The 24,751-nt window shown below is 37.3% G+C and overlaps 1 pseudogene across 1 annotated transcript; it reads left to right on the top strand.

The window, feature by feature from the left end:
- Positions 1 to 16,214: 16,214 nt before the first annotated feature.
- Positions 16,215 to 18,274, top strand: LOC147636511 (peroxidase P7 pseudogene; annotated as a pseudogene). The gene has a single exon (XR_015266558.1). The product of XR_015266558.1 is annotated as a peroxidase P7 pseudogene (transcript).
- Positions 18,275 to 24,751: the final 6,477 nt, after the last annotated feature.

The raw sequence follows: 24,751 nt of genomic DNA, 5'->3' as shown, positions 1-24,751 counted from the left end.
AATAACACTTTTGAATTGAAATTTCATTCTTTTATGCATCTTCCTATGCATAAATTCAATTTAGATGAGAATGACACTTTGAATTTAAAAATCAATCTTTTATGCATCTTCTTATGCATAAATTCAATTTAGTAGGAATTACACTTTTAGAATAAAAGAATTTCTCTTATGCATCTAAGTTATGCATAAAATCCATTTATGATGAAAATCACACTTTTAGTATAAAAAGAATATCTTTTATGCATACCTCTATACATGAAATCCAATATGATAAAAGTAACACTTTTACAATAAAATAATCAACTTTTATGCATACCTCTATGCATGAAATCCAAATATGATAAAAGTCACACTTTTATAATAAAATAATCAACTTTTATGCATACCTCTATGCATGAAATCCAATTATGATAAAAGTCACCCTTTTATAATAAAATGATCACTTTTTATGCATACCTCTATGCATGAAATCCAAATATGATAAAAGTCACACTTTTATAATAAAATAATCAACTTTTATGCATACCTCTATGCATGAAATGCAAATATGATAAAAGTCACACTTTTATATTAAAATAATCAACTTTTATGCATACCTCTATGCATGAAATTCAATTATGATAAAAATCACACTTTTATAATAGAATAATCAACTTTTATGCATACCTCTATGCATGAAATTCAATTATGATAAAAATCACACTTTTATAATAGAATAATCAACTTTTATGCATACCTCTATGCATGAAATTCAAATATGATAAAAGTCACACTTTTATAATAAAATAATCACTTTTTATGCATACCTCTATGCATGAAATCCAAATATGACAAAAGTCACACTTTTATAATAAAATAATCAACTTTTATGCATACCTCTATGCATGAAATCCAAATATGATAAAAGTCACACTTTTATAATAAAATAATCACTTTTTATGCATACCTCTATGCATGAAATCCAAATATGATAAAAGTCACACTTTTATAATAAAATAATCAACTTTTATGCATACCTCTATGCATGAAATCCAAATATGATAAAAGTCACACTTTTATAATAAAATAATCAACTTTTATGCATACCTCTATGCATGAAATTCAAATATGATAAAAGTCACACTTTTATAATAAAATAATCACTTTTTATGCATACCTCTATGCATGAAATCCAAATATGATAAAAGTCACACTTTTATAATAAAATAATCAACTTTTATGCATACCTCTATGCATGAAATCCAAATATGATAAAAGTCACACTTTTATAATAAAATAATCAAGTTTTATGCATACCTCTATGCATGAAATCCAAATATGATAAAAGTCACACTTTTATAATAAAATAATCAACTTTTATGCATACCTCTATGCATGAAATCTAAATATGATAAAAGAAACACTTTTATATTAAAATAATCAACTTTTATGCATACCTCTATGCATGAAATCCAAATATGATAAAAGAAACACTTTTATATCAAAATAATAATTCTTTTATGCATACCTCTATGCATGAAATTCAAATGTGATAAAAGTAACACTTTTATAATAAAATAATCAATTTTTATGCATACCTCTATGCATGAAATCCAAATATGATAAAAGTAACACTTTTACAATAAAATAATCATCAATTATGCATAACATAAAAATTAAATTCTCCATGATTACAATAAAATTCTTTTAATTAATCTAGGATGATAATTCCTAGAATATGGTAGGAAGTTCTTTTTTCATGCTTTGAATGAAATTATTTTATGTGTAATTTTTATAAAAATTTTGCCATAGCTCTACTACTATGAGTGATAAATCTCAATTTATTTTGAAGGATAAAGCTTATCATTAAGAGAATGATTAGAATGATCCCTAATTAGATCATTAACCTAATAATGGATTGAATCATCAATATTCATGAAATACATAAACTAAAAGCATAGAAAAAAGCCATTAATTTGACCTCAAGCATAGATTAATCTTGGATTAAAGAAAAGCTTTATGAAAAGCTTCATTTGGATTGAGAATAGGTCATGAGTATGACCATTTCTTGAGTGAGAGAGAGAAATTACATAAAGACCATTAGAATTAAGCATAAATGGAAATTTATGTAATTCTTTACTATCATTAATTAATTAACTTCAATAGCATTCATCTAGTTATGTAATTCTTCACTACCATTCATCAATTAACTTCAATAGCATTCAAAAACCATTCCAATTAAGCTTCTCAAGCTTGAGAGGGATTGAGAAGAGAGAAGCATTGAGAAATTATAGAAAAGATCAAAATTCACCATTTACCTTACAATTTGCTTGATTCTTTATTCACGGTAGAGGCCCCCAACCAATCAATTGGTTAAGTATGTTGATGGAGCCACCAATGGGGATTGAAGAAAGAGGGAAGCTCCAATTTCTTCAATTTGGAGAGAATTTTAGAGAATAGTAGAAATTAGCATTATTTCAGCATAACTCTAGTATAGTAAAATTCTTCCATTTTTTTCAAAGGACTCATGTTCTATTTACAGGAGAGGGAAGCTCTAACCAAAGCTAACTGAATTCTAGAATTTTCTAGATTCAGTTTGGTTGAATTTGGACTAGATTTGGATCTAGTTTGGTTCCTTTTTTATTCGGTTTGGTTCCATTTTGATTTGGTTTGACTCAAGAGAGAGGAGAGATAAAAATATCACATTATTTTTGAGTTTAAAACTCATTCAAGCATGTGAAATATGCACCTCCTTTAATGGACTCCCCTTCCTTACATATGTGTCAAAATAGAATTATTATACCCAAAATATCTCATATTTTTAATATTGCTCATAGTTTTTTACGAATAAACCTTGTACATTTTCAACTCTTCATCTTATGTGAGTATTTACTCATTTTTGGATATCAAAAATATCTCATATTTTTGATATTACTCATAGTTTCTTACTAATAAACCTTGTACATAGTCAACTCTTCATCTTATGTGAGCATTTACTCATTTTCGGGTATCTTCATTTACAAATTGGATTTATCTCCTCCTTACACATGGATTGATGCTATTGGCCCATAGGAACCTTACTTGGACCATAATCCAAATTTTTCTGAAAATCTAGACCCTTAGGCTAAGGTCCTTTATACCCATTTCCAATAAATTCCAATTGCACATTGGAAAGTTCTTTCTAAATTTCTATTTCAGGGGAACTTATTTTAATAAGATGAGTTATTTTTCTATCCAAAAATATTCATAATCTGAATATTCTCTCTCTAGAATATTTTCTCTCTTTATGTCAAAACAGGTAGAGACGAGATCTCTTATATTTCTGAAGAGGGAATTGATTACAGGGGAATATGCTGGACATTTTGAGAGGCTGGGGAGAAATCTTACATTCTCTGACACTTAAAAAACGCAAGATATCCTCATCTCGCAAACTTGGGATAATTTCGCGAGATGCACGAACATGAGACTTAGAGAAAGATTTAATTAAGATTAACCACCAAATAAAAAAGTCTCAAAGAGAGTAAGGGTCAAGACAAGAATAAGATTTAAACTTTATTCATTCTTGGAACATATACAGTAAGGATAGAAGAACTCTTTACACTTCCATAAGCCCGTCCATCATATGATCACAAAAGCAGCACTCACAAGCTGCACACGTATAAGGTAACTCATCTATGGGAATAATTCTGTTGGTTATTGCCGCACCTATCTCAGTGGTATGAGGTGATCTAACAAAAGGATCTCTGAGAGGCAAGCCAAAGACGGGGTAAAGGCATATCTTCTGATGAGGAAGAAAACACGCCAGTAAGAAGACCCGCTCAGAAAACCCAAGATGTCTTGATCTCATGACGCAGTAGTATCGGGGACCCAAACCCAAGGCTTCAATAACCATGGCCAAGCGGACATTGTTACGAAAGTGCTGCTGACCCCAGGGTGTTACCCTAGTTATATCTTGATAGGTCCGCCATTAAGTCTGAGCTACAGAAGTTCCTAAGTGAGGAAAAAGTGAGCGCTCATACTGTTCTATAAAATCCTTCTTCACAGACTCGCTTGCGTCTTGAAGATGAGAAATCATCATGGATAAAACTAATTCCTGTTGCCAAGCCATGAAGGAGATTAAGAAAGAAAGGAGATCGATGGAAGTAAGATTATTGTGAGCGACAAGTAAAAGTTACGACTTATATAAAGGAAGGAGCTAGCGTAACTTAGAAGCCAACGGTATCTTGCCACTGAAGTTTTATCGTCTTTCCCTGATTTGGGTTTGGCACATTTTTCTATAGAAGGCATTAAGAACTTTGAGATGAAGAGATAAAAGAAGTTCGTAGGCTAATTCACCTACTTTCTTTGGTCCGCAATATCTGGGGGATAACTACTTATACTCCCATAGAGATAAAGAAATTCTTTTGGTCCGTATTCAAATGAAGACTATAACTGCTTCTTTGAATTCTCTGATTGTCCTCTTCTTATCTATATATTGTCTCTGTCGATCCTGGACAGCGTTTATATCTTTATGAATTGCCTGCATCCGTTGCTCTATGTCGCCAAGCATTTGACTGGTCATCTCGACCCTAATCAATGGGTCGGAACTAGTTAATGGAGTTAAGCAATCTTGTCCAAGACGGACCCTGATTAGATTGGTATGAAGGAATTGGTCTCTGAATTTGGGTTCTAGACTTCCCTGTGCCCTTTTCATGGTAGGAGTTGGGCAGTCTTTTAAGTGATGACCAAAACCTTGGCATCCAAAACACCGGTTCTCACTTCTAAACTCATCGTTCTGAATCCTTAAAACAGGTGGGCTCCTGAGAAGTATTCTGGGGAAAGTGTCCCCTTTTTAAATAGAATCTTTCTTTTATTTTAGAGAGGAAAGGGATATTCTTACTCCTACATACCTCGAAGATGGGGGAGGAATCCTACATTCTACCCCACTTAAAAAGTGCGAGATGTCCTCATCTCGCAATGTAGAGGACAACTCTTTTTCTTAAGATCCAATTTATTCTAGGGTTCCTTATATTCTGGTCAACCCAACAGAATACGGGGATAATTATCCCTTAAATAGAACTCATCATTAAATAACAATTCATTCAAATCATATCATTCATCTCTTTAACATGATAATGGTCCATTAGACCGAAATTTTAGACAAGTAAGTTCTCAATTTGTCATCCCTTAACTTGATCTACCGTGTCAAGTGTTAACAGTAGCAATTTGACAGCACAATCCACTAATCTCATAGTGATTTGCTGAAATCATTATCATCATACTAGTTATGAATATCATCACAGGAACTCGTCCCAATCATCCACATTGTGGTTTTGCTCAGTTTATTACATTTCAACCCATTTTCAGGGGTCATCGTTTTTCAATCAGAATCCCAATCAATTTATCAATTCACAAACAGAATTAAAAATCATATCAACCACATTCGAATTCATCAACTGATAGCATTAATGCTTATAATTTTAAGCCTTAGATTTACTCGTATATACTGTCGGTAAAGAGCTGCAGTTATACCCTCGGTATATACGGTTAGTCATGATACTTGGAATTATAAGATAAATACTATCATGTCTAAGACTCAAGCAAGTCAGGGTTCCATATAATTGCGGTACTTCCATTTGAAGACCCAATTACTAATTTACGAAATTAGTTTGAATATCAATTTGTATGAATTAAATCACACAACTATAACCTTTTTGTGCTACTTGATAAATTTTTGACATATTTGGCTTTTCAGTTGATCTTTATTAGCCAATTCGCTCTGATGCCAACTGTGAGATCCCTGTCCCCACCGAGCAACGGATTCGGGGTACTAGAAGCAGAAGTAGCACTTCTCGCACGGGACAAGGGTCTCACACTCAGGGCCTCGTCCACGAATATCCGGACAAGAGACTAATCCGTCGGTTTTTCCAAAACCGAACCCGGAAAAACTTCCCTTACTCGGAAAGCACGGGCGATTCCACCGGGATAACTTTTTACTCTAACGTAGTCAAGATCATTACTGATCACGCTGATCCGACTGCACCTATAAAGATACTCGATCAGATTAAGGAAGAAACTTGCACTTAGATCATTGGGATCAACGCTTTTTTCCCCATCAAGAGGCACAGCCGTTGATTCCTATCCATAGAACAATTACTATCCAGGATTTACTTTAAACACCATATTGGGGAATATGGGAATTTTCCACAAGTTTGAAACACGTGGTCAAAAGTTTGGATTAACCATAACTTGAACACCACTAATCCAAAATGAGCGCTTTATAGCTCTTTAGATTCCATTTTTCAAGCGCTTTCCAACGATAGGTCATATGATAGGATTTTAAGAAACTTACAAACATGTTTTCCATGTCCCCTTTTTTAAGTATTCAAAGATGGGAATTGGGAAATTCCCAAATTCACTAATATGGTGTTTTTATCTATCGTAATAACAGAAATTGAGTTTCAATTTACGGATCCATCAGTCCAGCCTAACCCCATCCAGCCCCATGGGTTAGCCAACCGCCCAACCACTGTAGTGATGGGATCCAATTAAGAATTTGGTTAGGTTTTGTCCCGGGTACCAAGGAAAAGAGTTCCAAGGCCCCCTAGCCGGAAGTTCATGCAATCATAAAATTAGTCTCACCACTTACACACCCAATATGAAATTGCCTTTTTCTTAGCATCAGCTAACTTTAAAACAATCCTTTAATGAAACCATTATGTCACTGATGACAATCCTCAAAGTCTATGGTTGAATCCTTATTTTCAGTCATTCATTCATCGGTATACTTATGGCATCATTGGCAACCACAACGCTCACCACCTGTTCACTCAGGGGCCTTTTCCATAGTTTCTAGCTCATAGTAACCGGCAATCTATTCATATAATAGAATGGAATCTCCGTGGAAGATCAGCAAGATCAACCCACAGACCCATATAAAAGAGTGATGGACTCATCCGTTGAGGACCAGCAAGATCAATCAACCAGATCCATGCCCGGTTTCAAAAAACAACTCTTCCTCCTTGTTCCAATATCTTCCACGACGCACGTGTGGGTATCTTCGGCGACCCAGAGCCCGAGCACCGTATGGTCAGCACCCTCTAGGATCCTTCGCAGGTAACCTAGCGCTTCACTCATAGGCGGCTTCCTTGGTCCCTCATCCACCGTACCGGAAGCTCACCATTTAAATCGAACCGAGGCTGGTCAAGACCTCGATCGACCTTGCTACGCGAGACATCCTCCATTGACTCTCCGTCAGCAGTTGCAACTTTATCAGTTCGTCTTCATGACCTTAATCCTCAAGACAGTCAAAATGCTTCCCCAGCATTCTTGACATAAAACAGTCATTTACAAACAGTCACAAATACAGTTTCTATAACGAACTCTCGTCTTTCCACATTATCCACTCTCGGACCACATTACTTATTCCACATTCCATTCAATGTGTACTCATTCTCATCCATTTACTCATATAGACTACACATTATTTCACATACACCTTCACATTCATTATTCTACATACATATCCATGTTCGTACGTCCACATCATACTTCCAATTTCACATTCATACATACGCATCTACATGCATACATCCACATCCACATTCATACATCCATACTTCCATTTCCACTTTCACACATCCACATTCACATTCATACATCCACATTCACATGCATACATCCATTTTCACATCCTCATTTATACATCCATTTTTCCATTTCCAGTACATCCACACATCTGTATTCCCATTCATACATCCATATCTGCATTCATACATCCATATTACATCCATTCTCGCCCTAACACATCCCATATACATCTTATCCCATTAGATACACTCTCTACCTCATTCCATACACATCTTAACACATCCTAACTCATCTTAACACATTCTATCACATCTCATACACCTCTTATCATATCCTATCACATCTCATACACATCTTATTACATCTTTTCACATCTCATACACCTCTTATCACATCCTATCACTTCCCATACACATCTTATCACATCTCATACACATCTTATCACATCTTATATCTTTTTATAAAATACAAGAGAATTCTTATATTTGATATAAGATTTCTCTACACATTTATTTATGCATAAATTCCATTTAAGGAGACTAACATTTTCGAGAAAAAAAATCAATCTTTTATGCATCTTCCTATGCATAAATTCATTTTAAATGAAAATGACACTTTTGAATTAAAATTCCATCTCTTATGCATCTTCCTATGCATAAACTTAATTTAGATGAGAATTGACAGTTTTGAATTAAAAATCCATCTTTTTTGCATCTTTCTATGCATAAATTCAATTTGGATGAGAATAACACTTTTGAATTGAAATTTCATTCTTTTATGCATCTTCCTATGCATAAATTCAATTTAGATGAGAATGACACTTTGAATTTAAAAATCAATCTTTTATGCATCTTCTTATGCATAAATTCAATTTAGTAGGAATTACACTTTTAGAATAAAAGAATTTCTCTTATGCATCTAAGTTATGCATAAAATCCATTTATGATGAAAATCACACTTTTAGTATAAAAAGAATATCTTTTATGCATACCTCTATACATGAAATCCAATATGATAAAAGTAACACTTTTACAATAAAATAATCAACTTTTATGCATACCTCTATGCATGAAATCCAAATATGATAAAAGTCACACTTTTATAATAAAATAATCAACTTTTATGCATACCTCTATGCATGAAATCCAATTATGATAAAAGTCACCCTTTTATAATAAAATAATCACTTTTTATGCATACCTCTATGCATGAAATCCAAATATGATAAAAGTCACACTTTTATAATAAAATAATCAACTTTTATGCATACCTCTATGCATGAAATCCAAATATGATAAAAGTCACACTTTTATATTAAAATAATCAACTTTTATGCATACCTCTATGCATGAAATTCAATTATGATAAAAATCACACTTTTATAATAGAATAATCAACTTTTATGCATACCTCTATGCATGAAATTCAAATATGATAAAAGTCACACTTTTATAATAAAATAATCACTTTTTATGCATACCTCTATGCATGAAATTCAAATATGATAAAAGTCACACTTTTATAATAAAATAATCAACTTTTATGCATACCTCTATGCATGAAATCCAAATATGATAAAAGTCACACTTTTATAATAAAATAATCACTTTTTATGCATACCTCTATGCATGAAATCCAAATATGATAAAAGTCACACTTTTATAATAAAATAATCAACTTTTATGCATACCTCTATGCATGAAATCCAAATATGATAAAAGTCACACTTTTATAATAAAATAATCAACTTTTATGCATACCTCTATGCATGAAATTCAAATATGATAAAAGTCACACTTTTATAATAAAATAATCACTTTTTATGCATACCTCTATGCATGAAATCCAAATATGATAAAAGTCACACTTTTATAATAAAATAATCACTTTTTATGCATACCTCTATGCATGAAATCCAAATATGATAAAAGTCCCACTTTTATAATAAAATAATCAACTTTTATGCATACCTCTATGCATGAAATCCAAATATGATAAAAGTCACACTTTTATAATAAAATAATCAACTTTTATGCATACCTCTATGCATGAAATCTAAATATGATAAAAGAAACACTTTTATATTAAAATAATCAACTTTTATGCATACCTCTATGCATGAAATCCAAATATGATAAAAGAAACACTTTTATATTAAAATAATAATTCTTTTATGCATACCTCTATGCACGAAATTCAAATGTGATAAAAGTAACACTTTTATAATAAAATAATCAATTTTTATGCATACCTCTATGCATGAAATCCAAATATGATAAAAGTAACACTTTTATAATAAAATAATCATCAATTATGCATAACATAAAAATCAATTTCTCCATGATTACAATAAAATTCTTTTAATTAATCTAGGATGATAATTCCTAGAATATGGTAGGAAGTTCTTTTTTCATGCTTTGAATGAAATTATTTTATGTGTAATTTTTATAAAAATTTTGCCATAGCTCCACTACTATGACTGATAAATCTCAATTTATTTTGAAGGATAAAGCTTATCATTAAGAGAATGATTAGAATGATCCCTAATTGGATCATTAACCTAATAATGGATTGAATCATCAATATTCATGAAATACATAAACTAAAAGCATAGAAAAAAGCCATTAATTTGACCTCAAGCATAGATTAATCTTGGATTAAAGAAAAGCTTTATGAAAAGCTTCATTTGGATTGAGAATAGGTCATGAGTATGACCATTTCTTGAGTGAGAGAGAGAAATTACATAAAGACCATTAGAATTAAGCATAAATAGAAATTTATGTAATTCTTTACTATCATTAATCAATTAACTTCAATAGCATTCATCTAGTTATGTAATTCTTCACTACCATTCATCAATTAACTTCAATAGCATTCAAAAACCATTCCAATTAAGCTTCTCAAGCTTGAGAGGGATTGAGAAGAGAGAAGCATTGAGAAATTATAGAAAAGATCGAAATTCACCATTTACGTTACAATTTGCTTGATTCTTTATTCACGGTAGAGGCCCCCAACCAATCAATTGGTTAAGTATGTTGATGGAGCCACCAATGGGGATTGAAGAAAGAGGGAAGCTCCAATTTCTTCAATTTGGAGAGAATTTTAGAGAATAGTAGAAATTAGCATTATTTCAGCATAACTCTAGTATAGTAAAATTCTTCCATTTTTTTCAAAGGACTCATGTTCTATTTATAGGAGAGGGAAGATCTAACCAAAGCTAACTGAATTCTAGAATTTTTTAGATTCAGTTTGGTTGAATTTGGACTAGATTTAGATCTAGTTTAGTTTCTTTTTTATTCGGTTTGGTTCCATTTTGATTTGGTTTGACTCAAGAGAGAGGAGAGATAAAAATATCACATTATTTTTGAGTTTAAAACTCATTCAAGCATGTGAAATATGCACCTCCTTTAATGGACTCCCCTTCCTTACATATGTGTCAAAATAGAATTATTATACCCAAAATATCTCATATTTTTAATATTGCTCATAGTTTTTTACTAATAAACCTTGTACATTTTCAACTCTTCATCTTATGTGAGCATTTAATCATTTTTGGATATCAAAAATCTCTCATATTTTTGATATTACTCATAGTTTCTTACTAATAAACCTTGTACATAGTCAACTCTTCATCTTACGTGAGTATTTACTCATTTTTGGGTATCTTCTTTTACAAATTGGATTTATCTCCTCCTTACACATGGATTGATGCTATTGGTCCATAGGAACCTTAATTGGACCATAATTCAAATTTTTTTGAAAATCTAGACCCTTAGGCTAAGGTCCTTTATACCCATTTCCAATAAATTTCAATTGTACATTGGAAAGTTCTTTTTGAATTTCTGTTTCAGGGGAACTTATTTTAATAAGATGAGTTATTTTTCTATCCAAAAATATTCATAATCTGAATATTCTCTCTCTAGAATATTTTCTCTCTCTATGTCAAAACAGATAGAGACGAGATCTCTTATATTTCTGAAGAGGGAATTGATTACAGGGGAATATGCTGGACATTTTGAGAGGCTGGGGAGAAATCTTACAAAAATTTACCAGTTTTCCATACTAAACTCACTATGAGAAAATGGTTCCGGGACCGAAATTTCGACGATGGGTGTTTTCTAACTCCTCTCGAAAAGTTAGATAACCTCCCAATTTTTTGCGACAGAAAATGAAAAATTTTCCAGACTCTCCGGTGCGGTTTGCGGTCTTTATGGTGCGGTGTGTGGGTCTCTCCGTGCAGTGCGCTGTTCACGCACAGCTGCCTTCTTTTCTTATTATTATTATTTTTTTCTTTTTTGAAGTGCGTGTGCAGTGAATTCAATGCGTGTGCAGCTGTGAGATTTGCAGCTAACTCAATGCATGTGCAGCTATGAGATTTGCAGCGAATTCGAAATGTTCAATCTTCATGTGTGTGTACAGATCTCAGTTTCTCTACACAGGTGCAGGTTTAACAGAGAACTAAAATGCATAAAATTAAAGATGCAGAAAACTAAACTAAGCTAAGAACAAAAAAATAAAACGAACATGCAAAAAATTGAAACTGTAAAAATTAACCTCAGACAGCAAAAATTATCCTCAAACAGAATGACAAAAATGCAAAACAGGCCTCTCTCTTTCGCACACAAATTGAAATTGGCAGGTTTAGCGCCTTCCTCCAATCCTTCCCGTGTGTTGAATCCTTGTCCTGACCTCAAGGGAGAATTGTAGCTAGCCAATTGCACTCCAATTGCAAGACAATTAAAGAGAATTTAACAATAGATTAGTCTTAAATAAGTACCAAAACTAGTCCCAAAGCCTGCTCTTCTATCCAACAGTTTTGTAACCGATTGGAGCTTAACAAGGCGTGGTAGTATGTGTATGGTGCTCAACTAATGTAGGCACTCGTTCCCCGACAGCGGGGCCATTGAAGAGCGGTTCCCTCTACCATGCAATATAGTGCTCATAGAGTACTACTGATCAACAAATGTGTTGAGAAACACAATGTCAATCTGAGGACTCGACCCGATTAGTGCATGAAGGCTTATCCCTTGCGGGAGAGCTCACATACACGAACCACCACTTGATGATTCAACCATTCAACACCTCAATCAATCTCTCAATCCCTTAAACCCACTACACTAATCAAGAGAACAAGCAATGCATGGCAATCTCTTAATCCCATTCAAACATTGATACATTCACAAACCCACAAGCTCATAGAGAGAGTCCATGAATAACTCATTGCCAAAATAAAGTGGGCAAAAGCTTGCATCAATGGAGACTCTACACACACACACTACAAGCATGCATACACAAGAGAAAGAAAGAAGCATTCAACTAATCATAGATTAATCTACTTCAATGATGCTAAAACAGATTAAGAGAAAGAAGTGGAGCTATAGTCATTGGAGCTTGATGCTTATTAGAGTACAATAGAGAGAGAGTTAGAGAGTTGCCATAGCTTGAGAGCTCAAGAGCTTCAGTCAATAGCTTATGAGAATGGCCAAAAAAACGTCCTCTTTCTTTATCTCTTTTATAGAGATGTCACTAACCCTAACCCTGAGAATGGCCAAAAAAACGTCCTCTTTCTTTATCTCTTTTATAGAGATGTCACTAACCCTAACCCTAGGCCTCTTTCACACATGGGCAGACAACCCCATAATTCAGCCTTGCTTAATACACTTAGAACTCTCATTTAGAACCCACATTGGCCTAAAATGATTTACATTGCACTTCGGCACAAAAATATGAAAAAATTATGTGCGTCTTTATGTTCCCATAGCTACAATCCCACTCTCTCGCATTAATTGCTTCCGGCCTCCTTCCATAATCCGTGTTTCCGTCAGTGTTCCCGTGGAACAACTATCTCTGTACTTGTAAAACCAAATACCCTCAGGTGTGCGAATGACCTCATTTCCCAGAAAGTAGCATAGATCTCCCAAATCCTTCATCTCAAATTTCCTTTTGAGAGAAGACTTTTCACATGCTCAATCTCTTCCAAGTTGTCACCCCCAATAATAAGATCATCTACATAAATGGTGATGATCACAATACCCCTATCACTCTTGCGCACATATAAAGAGTGATCTTCATCACAATACCCCTATCACTCTTGCGCACATATAAAGAGTGATCTTCATCTGCCATATGAAAATCAATAGTGACAAGATAACAATCTTATTGTGCCATGCTCATGGAGCTTGCTACAAGGCCTTACGAAGCTTACACACATCCTCTGGGTGACTTGTATACTCAAAACCTGGTGGCTGGTCCATATACACCTCTTCTTGCAAGTCACCATGCAAGAACGCATTTTTGACATCCATTTGATGTAAAAACCAGCCTTTAGCTGCAGCCACTACAATCACAACTCTCACAGTTACCAGCTTTGCAACTGGGGCAAATGTCTCCTCATAATCAATCCCATGTGTCAGCGCATATCCTTTAGCTACCAATCTAGCGTTGTACCTACTTATGCTACCATCATTGTTATGTTTCACCTTATACACCCAATAGCTTTCTTGCCTTCAGGCAATAGCACCAAATCCAGGAAACTGTTGAAAATACCTTGCAGTGAGACGAAACAAGGCCCGTAATGCACTTGAAACGCGAATTTGGCTGACAAAATGTTGTTCGATTGAACAACATCCCTACTCTATAGCTCTGCACCCGCAAAGATAGCTCCTCAATCAAAGATGTGTAGATCCCAAAGCTACTGAGGGGGTGTTGTACCTAAACCAAAAAGGGGAAAGAGATGATGGTGCTCTTACCTGTGTAGTACCACTTCCTTCCTTGCTTATTCTTTCCTCTTGCTTACCTTCTTAGCTCTCACACGAACCAGGCTCTGATACCATAACGAGAATGTGGGGGAGAGGGAGAGCTTCAAACCCTAGCAAGAAAACACACACATACAAGAGAGGGCAAAACACAAGAGAGAGATGGATACCTAAATTTTCTTCTATCTTTTTCTCTACTCAACCAACATAACATAAAGATAAGAGTACACACTATATAGGTAAGTAATCACTACTACAATATACAAGTGTCGATCCATAATGTGAACCGGACTAAATGAGCTCGCGCTATAACTATGCCAGTCTCCTAGTAATCCAAAATGGCTCACATAGCTTGTCATCCCACTAGCCGCATATCACCCATAATCTCACCAGCCATGCCAGTGGTGTAGATGCGGAAGGTATCACCTAGGCGGGTTATCAATGTCCGACGTAGCAGTTGTTGAGCTCGATATCTTAACAAGGAGGATCGCCCATAGTAATTGATGCGTGAGTTATCAACAACGGCATCACCATAGCAACGAGCTTCGAGTTGACTTGCCAGCACGATCGCCACCACAGTAGCAAACTTCGAGTTGAGTCACCAATAGGATCACCACAACAATGAAGTTTGAGTTACTCTACAACATGATGCGGTTACATCAGGATCACCTCAGTAGTGCACTTTGAATGGTTGCAACATTGTAAGGATGCACCTTGGCTCTTGATAATACCAAATGTCGGTCTTGTTGTGCATGTTGACCCTCTGGACACACACGATATTCTCCCTACTAAGAAGACAAACACACGAGGTATTCCATCACTGATGATAAAAAAATGTCTACATGGCGAGCATAGCAATCATGTGATATGTACACAAAAATTTGAAGAAGTGACAAAAATGTCTACATGCCAAGCATGGTAGAGCGATGATACAAACGCCAAAATTTGAAGAGGTGGCAACATGGTGACAAAAAAGTGCCAAGAACAAATTGATGTATCTCTTTAAAGGAGGAAGTACATATAATTATAGCTGATACATTCAAGCAATTGACTCCCATGTAGTTTTCTACCATCAATGATAGAAAGAGCTAAAAAGCAAGAGCTTTCAAGCTCTGTAAAGACTAAAAATCTCCCTCACTCTATGAGAAGAGCCAAGTATTGGGAAAGCCTTACTATTTTTGGCTCAATACTCACGACAGGGAAAATGGCACGTACTCAATCTATTTTTGGCCTCCATTTTTCAAAATTCACTCATCTTTAAATTTTTACCTTAATAATACTGGGGTCCACTCACAACATGTGCACATAGGCCCTCAAGGCCTTATTTAATTTTCTCGAACATGCGGACCCTGATATTTCTTAATTATTCTTAATGTTTTCCAACTAAAAGAAATTATTGTTAAAGCTTTGAGAAGAGTTTGTTTACCTATAAATGCAAAATACGCTTTACACATTTTTTCTCTCTACAATAATTACATAGCTTCAAAATTTTTACATTAATTAAGTACACAGGGTAAGAGAGATCTTTCAAAGAAAATACGACGCCTTGGATCGAGGAGTGGGAATGGTAGGCTTACCCCCCCCCCCCCCCCCCCCCCCCCAAAAAAAAAAGCTTCCGCTTTTTGTTAAACACCTTTTAGCCTCGAGCTGCGAATTTGTCAATGGACGAGTCTTCGCCGTTTGCTAACGTCAAGGCTTGCTTGGATGTGGACGGCATATATATATATATAATATATATATATATATATATGGCTGCGTGGAAGTTGGAAGCGGTCTCTCTGGCTGAGGTGGATGGAGTACACGCACGCGCTACTCTGACCACTTCCACCACATCATACATGGTGCATGCATGCCGCTCATGAGGGGTGAAGGTATAAAGGGAAGAGACTCGGGGTCCGCTTTTACGTCGGATCTCTTTCTAACTCTTCTGCCCAAGTGTGTAAATCTGTGTCATTCTCCACCAGCAGCCCACTCACAGATCAGTTCCTCTTTCTTCTTCCTTTGCTTCAAGAATATGCTGCACTCAGCGAGCCTCATCCTCACACTAGTTTGCAGCTGGTCGCTCGTGAGCGCCGCGGCGCATGGATTAAGGGGCCCGGCAGTACCACTAGGTCTAAGCGTTGCCTTTTACGATCGCAGCTGTCCCAACGCGGAGTCGATTGTGAGAGAGGTGGTGCAAAATGCGGTGGCCACAGAGGCGCGCATGGCGGGCTCGCTGCTGCGCCTCCACTTCCATGACTGCTTCGTGCAGGGTTGCGACGGCTCGCTGCTGCTCAAGAGCATCCCGGGCATCCTGGAGGGGGAGCAGGAGGCCCGCCCGAACAACAACTCCCTCCGGGGCTTCCACGTGGTGGACGATATCAAGGCCGCGCTGGAGCGCCAGTGTCCGGGAGTGGTCTCCTGTGCGGACGTGCTGGCCATGGCCGCCCGCGACTCCGTCCTTGTGAGTGGCGGCCCCTTCTACCGCGTGCTGCTGGGACGGCGCGACGGGCTCTCCGCCAACCGCTCCCTCGCCAACCAGTTCCTCCCCGGCTTCAACTTCAACGTCAGCGATCTGGTAGCCAACTTCGCCGCCGTGGGCCTCTCCGCCAGCGACATGGTGGCCTTGTCCGGAGGCCACACCATCGGCAAGGCCAACTGCGCCACCTTCAGCTCCCGCTTGCAGCCGCCCACTACCGTCGACGACCCCACGGCCCTGGCCTCGTCCTACCGTGACTCCTTGCTCCTCCAGTGCCCTTCTGCCTCCAGCGCCTTCGTCAACTTGGACGTGGGCACGCCCACCCTCTTCGACAACCGCTACTACACCAACCTCCTCAAGGGCCGGGGCCTGCTCCACTCCGACGAGGTGCTCTACTCCACGCCCGGAGCCACCCACGACCAGGTCGCCGGCTACGCCAAAAACCAGGCCACCTTCTTTCGGGACTTTGCAGCAGCCATGATCAAGATGGGCAACATCGCAACCCTCACGGGATCTCAAGGCCAGGTCCGCACGCAATGCGGGGCGGTCAACCGCTAGTGCTAATCCTCGTTTAGCCTAAGGTTCCAAAGGGAAACATGGAATGGGAGCTCAGGCTCTAGCCTCAGGTTCCCAAGGGAAACATAACCTCTTAACATGGAATGGGAGGGGAGGCGCCGAGCCGCTTCAACCGTACCTCCGTTTGCACCTTTATATGCAAACAAACCTTCCCGATTAATCATCACGCATCAAGAGAATGTCGACACCAGGGGTTACATCTTCAGTTTACTCAGCTTCTTACCAATTAATCATCACGCATCAAGAGAATGTCGACACCAGGGGTTACATCTTCAGTTTACTTAGCTTCTTACCAAGAAGTTTAGCAGTGACTGATCTTATCTTACTACCAATATCTGTGGCTAGCTTCTAAGCTTCTAAAGGGAGCTCTTTCACAAATTGTCTTGAGCTAGAAATGATCCTACCAGGGCCTTGATGGGCTCTTGCCGCATTCCTGTTTTCCCATATGGCATTCAGGACACAACTTCTAATGACGTGCCATAGCGTATACATTCCTTCTTCCTATACACCCAAGAAGTGCTTGCTGTATCTTATCGATACTAATAATACAAAACTCCTTGCATTTTTATTAAAAAAAATGGCGTCACCTCGTGACCTTCATCGTTTTGGCATAAAGAAATGTACCATTATGCTAATTCTATGTGCTCACTAGCATGCACAACACTAAACACCTTTTCTCTCACCTTGATATATGGGTTCGTGACTATTGACTTCCCCAAGCTCAAAAGGAAATATATCGAATCCTTGTGAGGACTTCATGCTACCCTCATCTCACGACTTCATGAGGACTTCATGCTACCCTCATCTCACGACTTCATGTTGTGAACGAGGCCTCAACACATCAACTCAATTCTTCATGTGCAAGTCCTTAAGGCATTCTCTTTACACACACGTAATCTTCTTATGAAACTTTTGTAATGCATGCTCCAATCTCTTTTGATGAATAGGCATACATGTAATCTTTTCATGAAACATTTGTAATGCATGCTCCAGTCTCTTTTGAATAGATTAGTTCTACTACCTCTGCTATCCTTGTTGTTTTTGCAGCTGCTCTCTCAACTTCACTATTTCTAGTGTGCTATCATTCCTTATTTTCTTAGAGCAAAGTGCAGCATATCCTACTGTCCTAAAGCAAAAGTCAGAGGAGGTACTGTGCTTGGGCTTGCTAGAATACCTGGATACTGCAAATATGGGTAGTTTCTGTTTTGCATGAGCTAGGGTTTAGGTTCTTTATCTAAGTGTGCTAGCTCAGTGTACATAATTTTGTCCCAAGTAACCTCATTTGCAAACATAAAAATACCCATGGATTTTTTTGACAATTAAGTAGTCCTATGGGTAATCATTTCGTTAAAAAAATTGAAAATGGAGCAAAAGTAAAGCATAAACGAGTGTTGCAATGGGAAATCACTTTACACCCACAATCATAATCATCACAGTTAAGACAATCACAAATCGAGATGACCTTGTGACAAAAACAACCAATGAAAATTTACTAATTGATTAATAATTACATTCAAGATACTCTTTCCGCAATTCAAAGCATGTGTGGTGACACGTGATAAAGAACTCATCATGCAAAAATTTGATAAAAATAACATATGAGGAAACACTTTCAATTATATTTCAAAATAAGATTTCAATCTAAAACCATGCACAACTTTAGCTAGGTTGACATCATCCTAAGTATTAGGTTCAAAACTTCATGTTCCAAGTCCACTAGAAACAATAATCCCACATCCACCTCAACTTTCCTAGATGTGGATCCATCCCGAAATTAAACTAAAGAACTGCATTACTAACTTTGAAAATCCAAACTTTACATTCCAATCCACAAAAAACTTTTGAGACGATGGTAGACAATGCCAGATCTGATTTTCAATAAGAGCATGTAATTGTTGAATTTAGTGCTCCTCAGAATTCTCTATAGATAATCTGGTTGAAATTTCTACCATAAATTGGGAACCACAAATTACATGGGAGCCTTTACTTAGAGATTGTATGCCGCTAAAAAGGTGTGTACCCTATTGTGTCCCGTTTGGCTGAATTCTAAGCACTTTGGAGTGCCCATATAGATCCGAACAAAGTTTCACTTTCGAATCTGTCCTATTTTCATTGATTTCCTTTTTAAGATTTTTTTTCAAAATTTTGTTGCAGTATTCAGATTGGCCATTTACTTATGGATACATTCTAATTTTGTAAATGAATAATCATATAATGTTGAGTCAATCACTTCATGACTTCATATAATGTTAAGTCAAGCTCTTCATGACTTTGTTATAATGTTGAGTCAAGCTCTTCATGACTTTATTATAAAAATGACTTCCTTGATTAATCAAACAATGAATCTAGTCATAAATCAACTCATACAAAAATTTGGCATAGCAAAAGTGGCTTTATTATCACTTAAAGCCTAAGCCTCAACCCACTTGGTATAATAATCTATTGCCACTAGAATATAATTATTGCCACCTTGGTGTGAGCACGAAGTTTGAATGGTCCTACAGAATCAAGACCCCACTACGATTCAATGGGGGAAATATTAGATTATGTGGCATATCCGATTATGCAATGCTAGGCTAGCCCAATCTTTGACAAGCATCACATTCTTATGGGAACTTCTACGTATTTCTTAAGACTCTAGGGGTCTCCATAATCTTGCTTGAAATACTTTTTGGAAACTCCACCAAGAGGACAATGATGAGCTAAAAAAAGCAAATAGTAATGACCATGTCGGACACCTCATCACTTGGATGAGTTTTTGCATTGTGCAAAGCATCCATTCTTCATGGAGAAGGACGGGTGGTTAAGGTGGAGATATCGAATAGATAGAGTAAGAGGAAGAGAGAGATGCACCAACCAATTATAGAAAAAGATTACACCATGAACAATGATTTATATAAGCACCAAGGCCCTATTTTATGTTCTCTTAATAAGAGGGTGTACACACTTATAGTGTTTACACACCACCCTCTTAATAAGAGGGTGATGTGCACACATATGATGTTTACACACCACCCTCTTAATAAGAGGGTGGTGTACACACCTTTAGTGGTTACGCACCACTATAGTGTGTACACACCTATAGTGTCTACGCTATAGGTGTGTTTACACCCCACTATAGTGTTTACACACCTATAGTGTGCTTCCACCATGAACAATGATTTATATAGGCACCAAGGCCAAATTTAATGTTCTCTTAATAAGAGGGTGTACACACGTATGTCACTCTCTTAATAAGAGGGTGGTGTACACACGTATAGTGTTTACACGTCACTCTCTTAATAAGAGGGTGGTGTACACACCTTTAGTGTTTACACACCACTTTAGTGTGTACACACCCTTAGAGATGCTTGATTCCATTAGTTCGATGATGCCGCTTAAATAGGCTCCGTGTATATGAGATTAACTGGAGATTAGGTGCTAATCTTTCTCCAAGGTTGATAATAGTGATTAGCATTAATGATAATAACACTGCAAATGAAAAAAAATAGAGACGCTTGATTCCATTAGTTCGATGCCTCTTAAATAGGCTCGGTACATGAGATTAATTGGTAATTAGGTACTAATCTTTCTCCATAATCCCCTCCTACATTACCTCCATGATTATCTCCACCTCTTTCCTCTCGAACAATATCTCCAAAGAAGGTTGATGTAGGCATGTTGATTATGGTTGCTTTGAGACCTTGTTTTACAAGAGTGAAAAGGGCCAATATTAATATTGTAATGACCTTTGAATTTGAACTCTACCAAGGGGATGTTTATATGTTCATGTGATGGAGCATATCCAACACCCTCCTTGATCTATACTAAATGAGCTGGCGCTATAGCTATGCCAATCTCTAGTAATCCAAAATAGCTGTCACACAGCCTGTCATCCCACTGGCTGCATATCACCCATAATCTCACCAACCATGCCAATAAAAGAGGTCTACAAAGAAGATAAAGTGACTAACACACATAATAAAGTGTATACAAGCGGTCCATAATGTGAACACGCTAAGACGAGTGGGTAGATGTGGACTAGTCAGTGTAGTCTAGTTGTAGAATGTCTAGCGAAGATATGTCGGTGCCAGCTACCAAACGCGCCAGTGATACAAATGTCAAATGGTCATGGTGGAGGCGCCTCGTGAGTGTTAGCTCATGTTGAGCTTGACATCTCAACACTCCCCCTCAAACTCAACTCCAGCTCATTAGCTCCCAAGGCCTTCGTGAGAGGATGTAAGCAATCTGATCTTGTGTGCTGATGTAGGCCAAGTCGATGTTGCCTGCTAAGACTCTCTCCCTGATGAAGTGGTAATCCACCTCAACGTGTTTCGTCCGCGCATGAAAATTGGGTTCTTGGCCAACTGTATACTACTAAGATTGTCACAACATATGACAATCTTTCTCTCCACATGCAACCCCAAATCAGCACAAGCACCTTACGTAACCAAGCTACCTCATATGCTGCCACCGCAGCTTCTCTATACTCTACCTCTGTACTCAACAAGGCAACTATGGGCTGCTTCTTACTGCTCCATGTCATATCAGCACTCTCCAATGAAAACATAAATCCATTGGTGCATCTCGTGTTTGAGATGCTACCTGCCCAATCTGTATCTGTGTACCCATATAGCTCCAATGATACACCTGCTGCATAAAACAATGCATAATCAACAATGGCCCTCAAATACCAAAATGTGCATCACACACTGTGCGCGGAACTTACATGAACTAGCTGTCTAAGCCGACAGTGTAGCTCAAATCTGGCCTACTGGATCATGACATAGATCAAACTCCCCACAACCTTTCTATACATAGTGGGATCCTCCAACACATAACTTGCATCCGCAACACTAAGTTTGCCATTTTGATCTAATGACACTGAGATTGGCTTACAATAAGCCATCCCCCATACTTGGACAACAAGTCCAATGCATACTGTCTCTGTACAACCAAATACCCTCAGGTGTGCGAATGACATCAATTCCCAAAAAGTAGCACAGATCTCCCAAATCCTTCATCTCAAACTTCCTTTTTTTAGAAGACTTTTTACATGCTCAATCTCTTCCAAGTTGTCACCCCCAATAATAAGATCATCTACATAAATGGTGATGATCACAATACCCTTATCACTCTTGCGCACATATAAAGAGTGATCTACATCTGCCATATAAAAACAAATAGTGACAAGATACTCAACAATCTTATCGTGCCATGCTCATGGAGCTTGCTACAAGGCCTTACGAAGCTTACACACATCCTCTGAGTGACGTATATACTCAAAACCTGGTGGCTGGTCCATATACACCTCTTCTTGCAAGTCACCATGCAAGAATGCAGTTTTGACATCCATCTGATGTAAAAACTAGCCTTTCGCTGCAGCCACTACATTCACAACTCTCATAGTTACCATCTTTGCAACTGGGGTAAATGTCTCCTCATAATCAATCTCATGTGTCTGCGCATATCCTTTAAACTACCAATCTAACATTGTACCTACTTATGCTACCATCATTATTATGTTTCACCTTATCGACCCAATAGCTTTCTTGCCTTCAGGCAATAGCACCAAATCCAGAAAACTGTTGAAAATACCTTGCACTAACGAAACGAGGCCCGTAAACGCACTTGAAACGCGAATTTGGCTAACAAAATGTTGTTCGATTGGACAACATTCCTATTCTATAGCTTTGCACCAGCAAAGATAGCTCCTTAATCAAAGATGTGTAGATCCCAGAGCTACTGAGGGGGTGTTGTACCTAAACCAAAAAGGGGAAAGAGATGATGGTGCTCTTACCCGTGTAGTACTAGTTCCTTCCTTGCTTATTCTTGCCTCTTGCTTGCCTCCTTAGCTCTCACATGAACCAGGCTCTGATACCATAAAGAGAATGTGGAGGAGAGGGAGAGCTTCAAACCCTGGCAACAAGCAAACACACACACACAAGAGAGGGCAGGACAGAAGAGAGAGATGGATACCTGAATTTTCTTCTATCTTCTTCTTCTCTACTCAACCAACATAACATAAAGATAAGAGTACACACTATATAGGTTAGTAATCACTACTACAACATACAAGGGTTGGTCCATAATATGAACCAAACTAAATAAGCTTGTGCTATAACTATGCCAGTCTCTAGTAATCCAAAATGGCTGTCACGCAACCTATCATCCCACTAGCCGCATATCACCCATAATCTCACCAACCATGCTAGTGGTGTAGATACAGAAGGTATCACCCAGGTGGGTCATCAATGTCCGACGTAGCACTAGTTGAGCCCACAGTAATTGATGGGTGAGTTATCAGTAGCATCACCCCACAGCAAGTTAACTTGCCAAGCACGATTGCCACCACAACAGCAAACTTCGAGTTGAGTCACCAATAGGATCGCCACACAGCAAACAAAGTTCGAGTTACTACAACATGATGCGGTTACATCAAGATCACCTCAGTAGTGCACTTTGAATGGTTGCAACATTGTAAGGATGCACCTTGGCTCTTGATACCAAATGTTAAATAAGGAGGTTGATAATAGTGATTTGCATTAATCATAATAATGCTGCAACAATAGATAGGCAATAGAGACGCTTAATGCCATTAGTTCAATGCCTCTTAAATAGGCTATGGGTACATGAGAGTAACTAGTGATGATTAGGTACTAATCTTTCTCCATAATCCCCTCCTACATTAACTCCTTGACTTAGGACTATCTCCACCTCTTGCCTCTAAGAATGTCACCAAAGAAGGTGGATGTAGGCATGTTGATTGTGGTTGCTTTTTGAGACCTTGTTACAAGAGTAAAAGGGGCCAATATTAATACCTTAACTAGTGCTGATTAGGTTCTAATCTTTCTCCATAATCCCCTCCTACATTAACTCCTTATTGACTATCTCCACCTCTTGCCTCTAAGAATATCACCAAAGAAGTTGGATGTAGGCGTGTTGATTGTGGTTGTTACAAGAGTAAAAGGGGCCAATATTAATACCTTAATGACCTTTGAAATGAACTCTACCAAGGGGATGTTTACGTGTTCATGTGATGGAGCATATCCTTCATTCAAACTATTTTGTAAAATGAGCATTGGTTCTTTATAGTCATAGTAATTTATAAGTGTCATAAGGCATTATCTTGAATGATCGGTCTATCTAGGACTGTAATTTTCTTGGATTTGCAAATATCATTTTCTATCTCCATTATTATCTTTGGCTAGCTTATAAACAAATATGATAATCAATGCCATATTGGTAGTTATATAAATAGACATACGCACGTCATAATCGTAACACTCATTAATGAGTTCATGGAAGTGAAGATATTTGTGAAGTTAGAGTCTGAAGTAGGACATGCTATCCTTGTAAAGGGTTTCTGTTTAGTTAATGACTTTGAATTGATGAAAAGTTGTTTTCTATATTTTTCGAAATGTGGTTGAGGCAA

The sequence above is a fragment of the Cibotium barometz genome, chromosome 8 (assembly GCF_041138505.1).
Source record: "Cibotium barometz isolate CiBa-2024 chromosome 8, ASM4113850v1, whole genome shotgun sequence".
NCBI classification, from domain to species: Eukaryota; Viridiplantae; Streptophyta; class Polypodiopsida; order Cyatheales; family Cibotiaceae; genus Cibotium; species Cibotium barometz.
The sequence above is the reverse complement of the archived record's forward strand: the minus strand, read 5'-3'. Positions and strand labels throughout refer to the sequence as shown.